Genomic DNA, 12776 nt, shown 5'->3' with positions numbered 1-12776 from the left:
GGGCTGGGAAGAAAGGACCTCTTTGCACTTCAAAGACCTTTCTTTGAAGTCACCCCCACTTCAAAGGCACAATTAGGTATAAGTACTGGGTCTCTGGCCCTTCCAAACCAGATAATACTGGACCTGTGAAGAACTCTGCCAGGAGGAAGGACTGCTGTGCTGCTACAGGGACTGCCCCTCTGCTGGACTGCTGCTCTGGAAGAACTTATTTTTGCCCTGCTCTGCTACCCTGCTGACTGCTACCCTCTTCACTGTTGAGGAAAAGGTCTGGACCCACCTTACTTGAAGCCAGAGTGACTCTAAGGACATGCTTGCTTGTCCACTGTTCTGAAATCTCAGGGCCATCAAAGACTTCCTGCAACCCTGCTACATCACCTGGACTCTTCTATCTGTGTGCCCTGCCCTGACAAGTAGTGCCAATCCAGTCCTGGGCCCTTAGAAGTGAGATTTTTTGTGCTGCAATTTTCAACACCGAAACATTGCCGCTGTTGCGCCGATTGGAATTGGCGCATTTCACTGGACGACAATGCATCGCCATCTCCTGAGCTGCTCGACAACGAAGCCTTCTCAAGTGCGTGGCTTGATGATGACGCATCGCCCATCTTTAGTGCTGCCCGATGCTGAAGCTTTCCCCAATACGCTTCAAACAAAAACAAGAGCAACCCAAATGCCCTTGCGAACTGGGTATAACTTCCCCCAATACGCAGCTTGACGGTGATGCACCACCTTCAACTCCATTGGATCGACGACGCCTCGCATCCTTGCTTCCTGCATATCGTCCTCATTGTTGATGCAGCGCCTCAAAAGGTACTATTTTTAGAGGCCCAAGCCTGGTCCCTGCAACCGACCTGCACTACATCGCGGTCAGCCTGAACTTTTAAATTTGCCCCAGTCAAGCGCGACCAGATGTCCCCGGTTGGCGCTTTATCGCTTTATGACTCCAAGCACCATATTTTCATTTAACATTTAAAAATTCATAACTCCAGTTCTACTGATTAGATTTTTTATGTTTTTGTCTTGATTTATTCATAAAACTATTGTCTATTTGTCTATCCCTGTGTGGAGTCTTTTTGTGGTGTTTTCATTGTGCTACTGTGTGTTTGTGTGTGTGTGTGTTGCACAAATACTTTACACCTTCCCTCTTTAGATAAGCCTGACTGTTCTTTGCCAAGTTACTAGAGGACCTGAGCACAGGTTACCTTTTAGTGTCTATCTAACTTACCCTGACTAGGATTGTGGTTTCTGCTTGGACAGGATGCATACCTCTGCCAACCAGAAACTCAATTTCTAACACTGACCTTGACTTGTTTGACAGCAACAGAAGTGATCACAGGCCAATGGCATGTGCTCACTTGGGGTTGCACCTCAAAGAAAGCAGACAGTAACATACACATACATCAAGCATACAAGAACTACACTGCTTGATAAAAACTCAACTGTACTTAGAAACATGGAGTAGGATGAAGACTAGAAAGGTATCTCAAGAGAAGACAACTGGGAGTTTGGATGCACCCATTTGCTGATTAGTGCCACTGCCAACTTTATCCAGTTAGTAGTCCAGTGGTCAAGGAGGGAACAGGCAAAACCTTCACGCTAACAAATGTAAATCGCCCAATCATGATCTTCAATTTCAATCCTATTAATTTCCTTTTGCTCTGTGATTCAACATCAAAAATAATTCTACAAACTGTTCCTTCAGCATGTCAAGGATGAAAATGAATTACTGGGGCTTCTATGAGACTCTTATATTCTATTAAAAAGTAAGAGTGTAGAATATGAGACTTTTTTGAAGAAGAAATATAGTTTATTGATGTTGTTTGATCTCAGCTAGTACAAACTATTAGCTCTAAAGACCTTTAAAACTACTGAAAAGGTTGCTTGTGTTCTTGTTTAGACAAGACACAGTCTAGCTGTCCCTTTTTGGATGGGATTTTGAACTCATTTAGATATGGTTGGTCCCAATCTGTAATGGCACTGACGAGCTAAATATCAGTGAACTGGAGTGTGGCCCAGAGTGATTACAACTGGTTCAGATACATTGAAGCATGTCACCAAACACTTTCCTATCATCGCTTGTGTCTCAAAGGCACACTTTACATTCCAGTATACCAAGATTTCCCTCTCTCAATTGAGTGACCACAATGAAGATTTGTTACACAGCACAGAAGCAAGCTAGCCAATTCTTAAAGCCTCAGGCCCTGACAAAATCTCTTCTGAGCAGGAAGTCTGCATTAAGTTGTCAATCACAGGAAGTGCAGTAGGATCTATTGTCCATATGTCTGATGTCTCAGTTTTCAATCACAGGTTCTGGGAGTCAATTGTCACAGCGTGTATAAGCCTTCATTCAGTAATGCCCGACTCTTAGCATAAGGGCAACAACGTCTTGCTTTTTGAAAAAGGCTTTAAATGCCAACCCTGCTTTTATAATCAAACTTTTTTTAAATATATTTCTAAGGAAAAAAAATCACCAAAATGGGTTAAACTTCCCATTCGGGACAGAATAGAAGCCATGAATACAGCAGTGCTATGGTGTTGAGTGGGGATCCATAATGTACAGTCCGATAGCCTCTCACTGAGGAATCAATTGCATGCTGCATATTTGGAGATATGCCATGCATTTGATTAATTAAATAGAGAGCTAATGTGGACAAAGCTAGACAAGACTGGAAAGCAAAGAGCTGGTGTCCCTCATCCAAATCCCCAAACTCAAAAACTCCACAGACGTTAGATGTGGTAAACTGGGCCAAACCACTGTTCAATTTTCTTTTAAATAGGTGTCTCTCAAGGCTGCACCTTATTGCCTCTACTTTTTATGGCTTCCTTTCAGACACTGGCCACTTTTAAAATATCTCCTACTTCTTCTGTTCGCTTTTTTTGAAAAGCCATCCAGTGACTGACAGATTTGGTGGCAGTAACCCGCGTCTTACTTTGCAAGAGGTGGTATGCACTTGTTTTACCAAGTTTAAGGTGACTTGCTTGAGCAGGGCCAGAGGGTGTATAGACTTTTGTCCAAACAAAATAGGTTGAAGCTCTAATGAACTAGGAATGATTTTCACCGTCCCATTACAAAGTCTGAACACTTTAATACATGTACGGCTGGTAGCAAGGCAGCTTCCACTAGAGTAATCAGATTTCACTAGGAATTTGGTGTCAAGATAGAACTGAAATTCGTCGAATGGATTAAATGTTATATATTTAAAGTTAACGAGTAGTGGGTTTTGAGGCAGCGCCATTGACTTCTCACTAGGAATAGTGCAAATCAATTCCTGTGATCCATTTCTGGGTTGCCCAGAGTTGGTCCAGCCTCTGCTCTGACTTGAAACATGCTTGACCGCTGGGGATCTACTTGGATGCATTGAGTCCGTTCCATGAGGAGTAAGTCTTTGGGTCAGTCATATCTCACAGAGATTAGTCTGACTTAATTAGAAGGAATCTTTGCATTAACCTTGCTCTAGGATCTTGCCCTGAGGATCATTGTGCAAGCACAGGTTGTTAGGCTGCCTGATACACTTTTGGGCACAACCCAGCATCGAAGGCACAGAGTTGCCAACTCATGCGGAGACACCAAGTTTCACACCCTATTGGAACTCTTCGTACAGTCAGTCAGTGGCAAGCATCTATCACACGGTGAGTTGTAAAACCCTGCACATAGTGGGTTTCCAGCTCATGTGTGGAAACTCTCAAAAATGAACTCTGTTACAGAATTTACAGTCATGCCAGAACAAGGAAAGCTGCACCAGATTTTTTTTTCTATCAGTTTCTTTTGGGGAGGGAGGGTCCACAGGGGTGGTTGCCCAGGGTGCAAAATTGTTAGAGGTGCAAAATTTTAAAAGAAAGTATTGCGCTCCCTAACCTGTGGACCGTTAGCACGTCCTGATCTAATTCTCCACGGGTTATGGGGTGCGATACTTTCTTTTAAAATTTTGCCCCTGGCGCTGGCAATCCACGCCACGCTGCTGGGTGGGAGCGCTCAGGTGGTGTCAACATAAGCCCTGCCCTCCTCTCCATAGTCACGATCCTACATGTACTCTCTATTTTTGCTCAGGTAGTGATGCAGTGCTTTAAATGGGCCAGTACTGTCCAGTACAGAGCACCGGCACTTTTTTATTTTGAGAGAGAGTACCGGCACTTCTAATGAGAGATGCAATACTTTTAATTGGAGAGTACCGGCACTTCTCAGAAACAACTTCTATTTTTCCATTTCAAGCACTGTGGTGACAGGTTCAGGACCCACGTCTTCCAAGGCCACTCTACCTCTCACACTATGACATAAGTCATTGCTAGGGCAAAAGATTTGGCAATTCCCTCTCATCCACACAAATCCAAACAAGAGTAAAAGAAATAGACCAAAACGATCTAAGATAATCCTCGCAACCCCAGAAAGGGCAACCAGGTTGAGAAACTGTTTTGATTTAATACTCATGTTAGAACACACTATTCAAATGTGGTAACATAACTTATTTCAATCTCAGTGGAGCACACATCCCTTTCCCAGTGAAGAAAAACAATGCAGTAACTTTGACTCTATCAACACTAAGCCATGTGCTAAAATCAAGAGCCCATTGAAAGCGAATAGTGCAAGGGCACCTGAAGCTAGGTACAGACTTATTCGAAAAAGGGGCGTGGCTATCAGTAGTAGAGTGGATGCAGTGGCCCCAGTGCTTAATTTGAGCAGCTGGTTTCCAGTGCGCACCAGCACTTATTCATCAACACCAGCACTTTTCATGAGCACTAGTTGAAGACACATTCATTTATGGTAGACACGGGGAGATTACGTGATTTGCCCAGAATCACAGAATGTTGAGCCCATGCCAAGGCGCAAACCTGGTTCCCCAGCTTCGAAACTGACAGCTCTGGCCATTATGCCACTCCCTATCCCCACTTTCATGGTTAATAGCTGGTTCTGTTTTAGGCGGCGCCCAGAGAAATGGGCTGGTGCAAGCTGACTCCAGATGAGAGCCCCAGCACTTATTTTTTTACAAATTAACCATTGAGTGGCACCAGGGCCCAGAGACCTTAGCGGCCCTCTGAACTCTGTTTATTGTTGTATTTTACTAGCAGTCCAGCAGCAATTGAGACCATTTGCCTTGCTTGAACCTGGGCCCATGGCCCCCTTGCCACGCCACTGATTTGAACTGGACTGAACCAGATCCGAATAGGGACAATAACTTGGAAAAAGTCTGAGTCACGTGGATCTGGTCTGCACGAGCATCCACAAGTGGGACTAATGAAAACACTTGTGCATTCACGCAAAAGAATTGAACCAAAACAGCGATTGCGGATGTTTTTTTTTTCTTTTTCTCCATGGGAAATGTTTACCTCACAGAAAACCTCCACCCTATGCAACCCATCAGCCCCCTCCAATATAGGGAGTGGGGGGTTGGTCCATATTTAACCCTTTTAAAGGATGTATTCCTGTTCTTCACATAATTAATTCTCTGTTGGTGCACATGGTGGGAATTGTAAGTTACAAAATTGTGAACTCCTTAAAACTCAAAGGTTTGTCAGTCTTCATCAATTTGGCACAGCATTCCCTCCCTGAAATGCCCACTCCCCTCCCATGGGCGCAGTTTTACTCATACTTTGTGTGAGACCTAACTGGTAAATGTATGTGTGAGTGGAACAATTTACGCGTTTAAATTCCCATTTAGCAAATTGCAAACGTGAATTTGCATTCTAAATCAGGCGATTTCTCCACCTGAGGTAAATTTTGGTGGAATTGGTGGGCAAATGTGCTTTTGAATCGGGCAACTGACCGAATGTTTTCTCGTACTTTAAATTAGAACGGTCACGGGCAAAGATTCTTCTGTCAGTTCCATATTATCTGCTTGCTCATTTGCTAATGTTTTAAATTTGTGTGTTCTATGAATTTTGTTTCTTGAGAATGATTTTGCCTGTCGCTTGTTGTGTATTGTCCGCAAACCATGAACTGTTTTTGAGAATTTAGAAATCCTGAAAAACAACCCTAAAAATCAAAATCCAAAAGTATTTTTTTTTTAACGTGATATGGCGTGACGTGTAATTGTGATCTGATCTTGCAGTTATTGTGCAAGCAGAAGACATTGCCTTGCACCTGTAAACTGGTGAGCACTCCAGGCACCAGCTGTGTGACGCAGGCACCAGCTGCGTGACGCAGCAATAAGTCGTTGCAGTAGCAGATTCCAGAAAAGGAGCCGATATTTTCATTAAACTATCCCCATAGCAGTTAACCAGGTCTTCACATTTATTTATGTAAGGCAGCGCACCTCAGTGAACACGCTTTTACACCAGGAGCCTCTGAGGACAGCCAACCCTGCTAGGTGCACGTCATCCCCGGGGACTCATCAGCTCACTCCTAGTGAGATCATGTCAACACTTTCCCAGCAGTGCCACCTTCAGTGCGCCTTCTCCGAAAACACTTTCAAATGATATGTTAGGGCTTGCCAAGTTAGTTATAAACAATAAATCCATCTGAGGGCCGGGTGACTGCGTAGTATGATGAATGCACCAGAGACGCGAGCTGTGGCCGTGCCAGGGATGCACTTCGATTTATATTAGGAAATCGATGTTTTTATCTCACGGAGCGCAGATGGCACCTGTGACTACACAAATCAGGGGTTCCCTCGCCGTAACAGGCAGCAAGCTGATAACTCAATTGTGGAGAGCAGGCAGTGCGACATGGCCCGTTTCCTTTGAAACGGGCTAAAAGTGCAGCATGCAAGTGTGAGCATTGTCGGCAGTAATGGCTTGAAGAAATACTGCTGCGCCTAAAAGGGTAGAACTTCCTCCTCTAGGAGCTTCGAATCCATCGAGAGCTAGGCAGTGTACCTTAAGCGCAGCGCTTCTTACCCCATGGATAGATGGGTCGGTGGATGGGTGACTTTTCAACTGACACTCTTTAGAGGAAAATCGCCCACTTTGGAATAACTTTCACTCTCCTACAAAGCCAGATGTTTGCAATAGACGTTAATAGGGTCACCCACCCCAAAAATGTCCTCACCATCCAGAAAATGATTCTTTTTTTCTGATTTCAATAGGTCCACTCACTACAACCACCTGAATCCACCCTCCTTGGAGACGCAATAGTGTGAAATGGAAAGGAAAGCATGAATGGATGCATACATGGGTGGATAGACTGGGTGATGTGCAGATGGACGACTGATGGATTAAACAAGGGTGATATTTAAATTATGTGTACATTTGGAGCTGGATGAAGCAGTATTGAAAACTTTGTTTGCGCGAACTCTTCAGCTACCGCCCGCCCTGCGCGCCCCGCGCACGTGAAGCGGCTCGGTCAGACATCGTACTCACTCAGGTAAGTGCGCCTGCCACATCCCTTTCCGGAGCTGGTACCAGTGCAGGGGTTTCTCCCTTTAAAAACAGAGCGAGTCACTGGAGCGGATTCCCCACGAGCGAGGCGCGCGGCGGTCCAGGCGCTAAAGTGTCATTCCAGCATGAACCCGTGCGGGGGGGGGACTAAGCACCTGGACGTCCCTCAGCCCCCGGCAGTGGGCGCAGCCCCTCTGCAGCCATGAAGTTGGTCTGCTGTTGCTCTTGTCACTTACAGGCTGAAGGGGAGCCGCAGGAGGCGCAGCGCCCAGCTGTAAAGCGAGAAAGGGGCTTGGAATGCCCGGGCGGATGCGAGGGACACCCGAGGACAGCAGAAGCCGAGCGGGGCACAGGCGCGCCCAGCGTGCCACAAACTACTCCTGGCTTGTGGGCGGGAGGGCAAAGAGTGGGAGACATCCAAACGGGAGGGAGGAGTGGGTGGATTCTGTCAAGCTCGCAGCATGACCATCACCAGTGGACACTGATGGACAGACTCTCTGATCCCAACCACGCCAAGAGAGCCGTGGGGAAGGTACAGCTCCAACCGCGAACCATAGCTCTGGTAATCCAGCATGGACGTTTGTGAGGGGGTCCGATCTCCACCTACATCCCAAAGTCTACTTTCCTATTTTGACCCCCTCAAATATTAATTTCCCCCCGACCATCTCAACAGAAAGTTACAGCAGCATTCTATTCCCGAGATTGCCAAATGATCCAGGCTGCTTCCCTGGCATGTTTGGGCTTTGGATGCCCGCACACCACGCGCACCCACCGCTGCCCGGGTGTGTTTCAAGTTGTGCAGACAGCCAGTGTGCCATGTGTGCTTGTGTACCAGTGCCGCGCCCCTCCCGGCGGGCTTGCACCAATCAGAGACGCGGGGTGAGTGTTTCCCGCGGTCTAGGGGGAGGGTCTGGGTCTCCACATAGCTGCGGCGCACTGAGAGAGGCTATAGCTCCCCTCCTCCAGGACCAAGCAAGTGCATCCCTTCCCGAGCCTGCCGGAGAGAGGGCGGCTCGCCTTGCCCCGCAACACTAACTCACCAGCGCCTAGAGGTCGCTTCAGCCGCCGCGCGCGGAAGAGGGCTCCGAGGACACACAGGGTTTACTGACAGTGGCGTAGCTCTCCAATGCTGCTTTTTTAATTATTAAAGCGTGCCACACTGTGTGGCACACTTTAATAATTAAAGTTAAATAATTAAATGTAATTAATAATTAAACGTGAGTCCACCCAGGTGTGTGGCCCACACACCTGGGTGGACGCAGCACGCAGATGCAGGGAGAACTGGCAGTCTGGTGCTGGTTTGCAAAACTTGTCTTTAAGGGCCAGCTATCAACGGTGCCTAAAACTAGGGATCAGTGCACCAGTGTAAGCATGTTTTTTTCTCGTTCCACGAAATATCCCCACCTGCCTCATTCACAAAATCAGAAGGAAATGTCAGAACTCTGCGGTGGAGATATTTTGATTTCCCTAGAAAGGTGCCACGACGAAGCTTTTTATCAGTAATTTTACACTGGGCACGTTCCAGACGTGAAAGAGCAGTTTTTTGGCATCAAGGTTTAAAAGTAAGGATATGAATTATATCACGATAAATTGAACAAACGCACTTTTGCCCTGATACCCCGACCTTATTTGAGGGGTTTGACTCTTGTCCTGTTTACTGCCCGATTGAAGATCACACTTTAGGGACGGCTTTAGCACTGGTGGCGCCCAGTGTGACAACGTTTTTTGCCCCCCTCCCCCCAAATGACCACCTTCGCCACAGATTCCCTCCCAACCACCATTTAACAGTCTCCATAACCACTCTCCCTCAGATGCATTCAATTGATTTTATAGCGTCACTCATAAAAGTGAAGGGTGTCAGAGCACTTTACATAACACACACATTACACAGACTATCAATCATAGGTGTGTAAATCAGTGTATAGAAAATGTTACAGCAGACAGAGGGCAACAAGGGGCGGATGCACCTGTCATCCATACAGGTAGGCAGGATAGTTGAATAGTACTTGGGGGCATATTAACAAGCCAGGTGATAAAATTATCGCCGCTTTAGCGGCAGAAAACTGCCGCTAAAACGGCGATAATGGGCTTGATAATATGCTCTATGGAATTCCAATTGAAGCTCAGGTTAGACGTCCTTCACATCTAACATGGGCTTCAATTGGAATTCCATAGAGCATATTATCAAGCCCATTATCGCCGTTTTAGCGGCAGTTTTCTGCCGCTAAAGCGGCGATAATTTTATCGCCTGGCTTGTTAATATGCCCCTTGGTCCGGAGAAGCACAAAACTCTGAATTTAAAATGTAACACAATGGATTGGGGCTCTCTTTAATAACAAGAACTGATTTGAACCCAAATGAACCCTTTTTGGCGACATTAGAATAATGAAGGTCTGGGGAAAAAATCCATACACTGTAATCTATGCCTTGAAGTCTGCACGCAGTTCTTTGATGACAGTTAATAGCTCACTGTAAACTGCAATGAACAAAAGGAAGTCTGTGACAAAAGTGGTAACCCATTGACCTGTTTACATTATATTCAGTTTGTGATCTGCATGGTACACATTCTTTGCAGCAGGCACATTAAACCTCTGGGCTACCATACCATGAATCAAAACTTCCACAATTCAAAACTTCCACTAGACAAAACTCCGATCTCGCCAGGAAGAACATTAATCTGACATTTTAATTGTCGCCTGAAAATTGCTGGCGGACAGGAGCGCGGCAGCAGGTGCTTTTAAGCATAAAATAAACGAGCAAACAGGCGCCCCTATGCCAAGTCAGCACCCGGTGCAGTGGCACCAGTCGCACCGCCCTAGAGCCGGCCCTGCTTGAAATCCTCATACCTGCTGTCGAGGCAACTCACCATTCACTGCTGGGGTCTACGTTCCATGTCATGATCTAGGAGGGAACTTTGGGCCTGCTTCACAAAGGTAAACATACACTTTTCTGTAAATGTAATCTCATTTTGCTATTCACAAACTACGAGTTAATAGTACGTTTACTACTGATCGTTTTTCCACAATTAATGTTGCTAATAACTTTGGCGCCATTTGATGAATCCCCATGAAACTTTCCCAAACAGTGCTATGTTTTGACTAGTTTGCTCATGGAAAGTGCCGGGGTGATCTGTCAATCGGGGGCCGAGAAAAAAGGGGGTCCCAAAATGCTTTTTCCACAATCATTTTTCCATAGGAACTTTATACACTCCTGCAGCCTAAACTGTTGAACAGATTTACACCAAATTTGACAGAAAGCTAGACCTTGGTCTAGAAAGAGTGCTTTTTAGGTCGAGCCTGTGTGAGCTTGCGTTAGCACATGTACTCTCGCTTGTGAGACTTTTGTTTCCTATAATGGATTTGAAACCCGCAATTTGCTTCAAATTCATTTAGATCTGTTGTCACTCTTTGGTGCCTTTTAATTGGGCAGTATTTGTCATGCATCACTTCCTTTAATTCCGATGGCGCAATGACCAAGCATAGATTATTTAACTTTAATTAATTTTCTTCTGCTGCTCGCGCTGTGATTCAGGTAACCTCTCTGCAAAAAAAAAAAAAGAGCTGTGACACATTCAGAGCTAGCCATGTAATAGCACTTTTCTTACCTTCTTCCCACCTCCACCAGTTTCTTCTTTCTCCTACCCGCTCCCATCTTGTTTTTTCCCCTCCACCTGCTCCCATCCTGTTGAAACAATGAAAATGCGCCCTATTACGATGAATGCGCTGCCCCAGGGCCGCCACAAATGTGCGCTGCCCTGGGGGCAGGACATTCATGTGAAAACACGGAGCAACTGCTTGCAGCCGCTCCATGTTTTCAAAGTGCAGGCGACAACCCGCCTGCACTTTTGAAAGGGATTAGACTGCCTAGCAGGCGGGTGAAGTCAGTGACTGCACTTGCCTGTAACGGGATGTCTGAGGGGGTCCTTAGGACACCCTATGCCCTCTCCAGAGGGCTGCTCTCAGGGGACATACTCACAGTGTGCCACCGAGAAGGTGGTGCACTGTGAGTGCGGCCCCTGAGAGCTTCTTTGCCTCTGCGCCGACGTCTGTAATGTGGCGTGGGTGCAGAGGCAAATGAATCCCCTTACTTGCATAGGGCACACCCCTATGCAAATGAGGGAATGCTCCCTTAAGATAGAGCTGGTGCTTTAAGTGCGCCAGAGCTATTGGTTTTACTGAAGGGGACGCACAAGCATCTGAGTCACCATCTGTAATACCAAAGTGCCCTAGGGGCGCCCAATGTGGGCGCAAATGCCGTTTCGCCTCCAGCTCACTTACTGTAATACGGCCCCTGGTATCTCTCTGCCTCAAGACTCTATTGTATAGTAAAACAACTCGCCGTGGGTTGCACACTAGAAACATTTTATTGCTGAGTCGGGCTGAAAGTACCATTACCGTTAAGGTGTAAGGCAGCCGCTTGATTAACCACATGCTTTCTTTGTGGCACAGATTGCCCCCTGTAGTCCTAAACCCAGGAGCTCGTCACAAGACCAGCTTCTCTTTCTAACAAATGTTGACTGTGTCTTTAACATTTACCCTGTACAGGACTCAGCTGTTGTTCGGCCAGGTTTGCGCAAAATAAGTACAACATACCTTCATGCACAGATGGGAATCACCAAGGCAATGTGACACATGCCATGCCATCAGCTCCTAAACAGTAAGGTGCCTTGAACATTGTGCCATCTCCAAATTGTGTATACAGTGGTGTGCACCTGATGGGCATTTTGAAAGAAAGATGTTTAACCCACAGTTCCAATACTTTCTACAACAATGTGCTTGGAAATTGCAATACGTTTGCTTTTCATTGATAATTACAGTAGAATCTTTGGGAACAAATGTCATCATTTATAAATGTCAAAAGTGTGTAGCTGTTGGTAAATGGTGATTAACATTTAAATCTTTGAATGAAGTAAGCAGGGCAACTCGTTTTCTTTTAAATATGTTTCCAGTACTTTGAGGTTTCCTTGGAATCCCATGTTTTAACTGCCCAGAGTGCCAATTTGATTTGTTGATGGTTCTAAGAACGGTGTTCCTCCAACACCACAAACAAAGAAAAAAGAACGTTCCTGCTACTTTAAAAAAATGTTTAATTTACCGATCTAACTCTGATTGGTAAATAAAAAGAGGAAAAAAAGCACCAGCGTCATTTTGTAGGTCCTCTCATGTTTTTTGCGCATGCCTAGAAAATAAAAGAGGCAGACACGTCATGGCTCCTTTTTAGGTCTCGCCTGACCCAGCGCATGTGCTGGTCTGGCGAGACTTATTGAGAGGGCTCCCAAAAGTGCTACCAGGCCAGCCTAGAGCTACAGTGCATGTGCCCAGTTTTATCGTGATTACTTTCACTTTCGGCCGCACGGCCGCTTTGATGTTTGATCGTGATCGCGATCACTTTCACGGCCGCAAGGCCGCTTTGCATAGCCAATAGGTCTCGCTTTTGGGACCTTATAAGTATTTAGTTACCCAACTGTT

General features: G+C 45.9%; 1 protein-coding gene and 1 pseudogene across 1 annotated transcript in view; both read right to left on the bottom strand.

Moving 5' to 3' along the window:
* The window catches only part of LOC146831595 (voltage-gated potassium channel regulatory subunit KCNG2-like), a 1031696-nt gene extending 1023586 nt beyond the window's left edge, over positions 1-8110 (bottom strand). The window contains exon 1 of the mRNA XM_085605941.1: positions 7291-8110. The gene's annotated coding sequence lies outside the window, so the exon portion shown is untranslated. The remainder of the gene's footprint in view (positions 1-7290) is intronic.
* LOC146831594 (peroxiredoxin pseudogene) overlaps positions 1-12776 on the bottom strand; it is a 74226-nt pseudogene that overhangs the window by 47729 nt on the left and 13721 nt on the right.

This window comes from Triturus cristatus, chromosome 5_1 (genome assembly GCF_964204655.1).
Source record: "Triturus cristatus chromosome 5_1, aTriCri1.1, whole genome shotgun sequence".
NCBI lineage: Eukaryota > Metazoa > Chordata > Amphibia > Caudata > Salamandridae > Triturus > Triturus cristatus.
This window is presented reverse-complemented; position numbering and strand designations above follow the sequence as displayed.